The sequence below is a fragment of the Silurus aristotelis genome, assembly GCF_946808225.1.
Source record: "Silurus aristotelis genome assembly, chromosome: 28".
NCBI lineage: Eukaryota > Metazoa > Chordata > Actinopteri > Siluriformes > Siluridae > Silurus > Silurus aristotelis.
In genome coordinates this window covers 190,011-192,510 of record NC_139601.1, presented here as the reverse complement: position 1 = coordinate 192,510, position 2,500 = coordinate 190,011, and the positions used below count along the sequence as shown (strand labels likewise).

Genomic DNA, 2,500 nt, shown 5'->3' with positions numbered 1-2,500 from the left:
TGCACTGCAAAACCTGGCAAACCAAATATCCCGCTTGGAGCAAAAACCTCCGGATTCTCTTTTTATTATCCTTAAAGACTTTAACAAAGCAAAACTGACACTTGAACTTCTAAAATACAGGCAACATATTAATTGTCCCACAAGAGAAAATAACACACTGGATCACTGCTGCACCATTCTTAAGGACGCATATCGTTCTGCTTAATCTGAAAAATAGAAATAGACTTCAGGGTATTGGTAAAGTGTGTGGTAAGATTGTCGGCACCAACCTGATTGATTTAAACAGTGTGTATAAAGCAAGGACTCTGAGGAAGGCCGAGTTAATGTTAAGCCATTTCAGCCATCCCTTGCAGAATCTTTTTATGTTGTTACCTTCTTCACGTAGATATTTTTTACCGCTTTGCAGGACAAATAGATTAAAAAATTCTTCTGTACCAGTTGCTATTGGGTTTTTGATTACTTAATTTTAAATTTTTTTTTCTCTGTACTGTTTGTTGCTGTGTGTTTGGGATTGTATGGATTCTGCTGGCTGTGGGTTAGGGTTGTGGTATGCCCCTCAGGGATAATAAAGTTGACCTAACCTAACCCCGAGCAGCCTTGGAGAAACTCTAGGCCTGCAAGATATCACAAACTACAGGAGACCACCCCTCCCCACTGAAGCAAACAAAGACCTGGCTGACGACCTCAACACCTTCTACTGCAGGTTTGAGAACAATACCTTCACACCTCTCATCCACCCCAGCCCACTTTCTGCCCCATCACACCTCTGAGAACACCTCTAACAACTCTTCCCAGCACTCAAGTTACGCTCGCGATCTGTGAAAAGGATGTGAATCGTTTTTTTCAGAGACAGAAGACAAGGAAAGCTACCAGTCCAGACGGTGTCTCCCCATCCTGTCTCAAAGCATGTGCTGACCAACTGGCTCCTATCTTCACTTATATCTTCAACAGATCACTGGAGCTGTCTGAGGTCCCCTCCTACTTTAAACTCTCCACAATCATCCAGGTCCCCAAGAAACCCTCCATTACTGGACTGAATGACTACAGGCCTGTCACTCTGACATCTGTCGTCATGAAGACCTTTGAGCAGCTGGTATTGGCCCACCTAAAGTCTGTAACAGAACAGCTGCTGGATCCCCATACAGTTTGCCTACTGAGCCAACAGATCAGTGGATGACACAGTCAACATGGGGCTGCACTACATTCTGCAACACCTTGACTGCCCAGGAACAAGTGCCCAGATTCTGTTTGTCTACTTCAGTTTGACTTTTAATACAATAATTCCAGAAATTCTCCACTCCAAACTCCTAAAGCTCACTATACCCCCTGGCATCTGTCAGTTGATCACCAGCTTTCTGACAGGCAGGAAACAACAGGTGAGACTGGGAGGTATTAGCTCCAGTATTCGGACAGTCAACACTGGCGCTCCTCAGGGATGTGTGCTCCTCTCACTGCTATTCTCCCTCCACACTAATGACTGCATGTCAAGTGACCCAACTGTTAAACTCCTGAAATTGGCAGATGATACTACAATAATTGGACTCATTCAAGATGGTGACGAGTCTGCATATCAGCAGCAGGTGCAGTCAGAACAACCTAGACCTTAACACGCTTAAAACTTTGGAGATCCTGTCTGCCACAGGAGCTGTTGATACAGTTCTACACTGCAGTTATTGAATCTGTCCTGTGCTCATCAATCATCATCTGGTTTGGAGCAGCAACAAAACAGGACAGGAACAGACTGCACCACACAGTTAAAACAGCAGAAAACAAAATAATTGGTGCTCCCCTGCCCACTCTCCAGGACTTATACCATACAAGAACCGGAAACCAGTAAGGAAAAATCACTTCTGACCCTTCGCACCCAGAACACAACCTCTTTCAGCTACTTTCTTCTGGAGGCGCTATAGAACTCTGTTCATCAAAATTGGCAGACACAGGAACATTTTCTTTCCTCAGGCAATCAGCCTCATTAATAACTCATCTTAACTATATTCCCTGCTTCATATCTATAAATACTGCACTCAGAATCAAACTGTCAGTCATCACTTTATCAGTATATGTTCCACACTGTTACTGCTGTATATTGTACAAAATTCTAAGGTAATTCGATCATACCTGATGCACAATACTGTCATCTGCACTACCATGAACTCTCACTTTATGTACCTCACTGATCCGTCATGTAATCTGTATAGTCCAAGCTAAATGTGTTGTGTTGGCCAATAAACCTGATTCTGATGAATGTGCTCTGAAACCTGGAATAAAACCATGCCGACCAACAGCAGCTCACACGGCATACTTAGACACACTCATGTGGTCATTACCATGGTCCGGGTCAAAATGCTCAGGTCCTCACACCTGCCCATATCGGTCTATCCAACTAGCTCTTCACTTCATCTAATACATGTCTTCACACACGCACACACCTACAAACCCAACTGAAATAAAGCAAATGAATACATACAGATAAACAGTCAGTCAGACAATCATACAGTCA

The 2,500-nt window shown here is 43.6% G+C and overlaps 1 protein-coding gene across 4 annotated transcripts in view; it reads right to left on the bottom strand.

The window, feature by feature from the left end:
- The window catches only part of strip1 (striatin interacting protein 1), a 27,552-nt gene that overhangs the window by 20,678 nt on the left and 4,374 nt on the right, over positions 1-2,500 (bottom strand). The window lies entirely within an intron of this gene.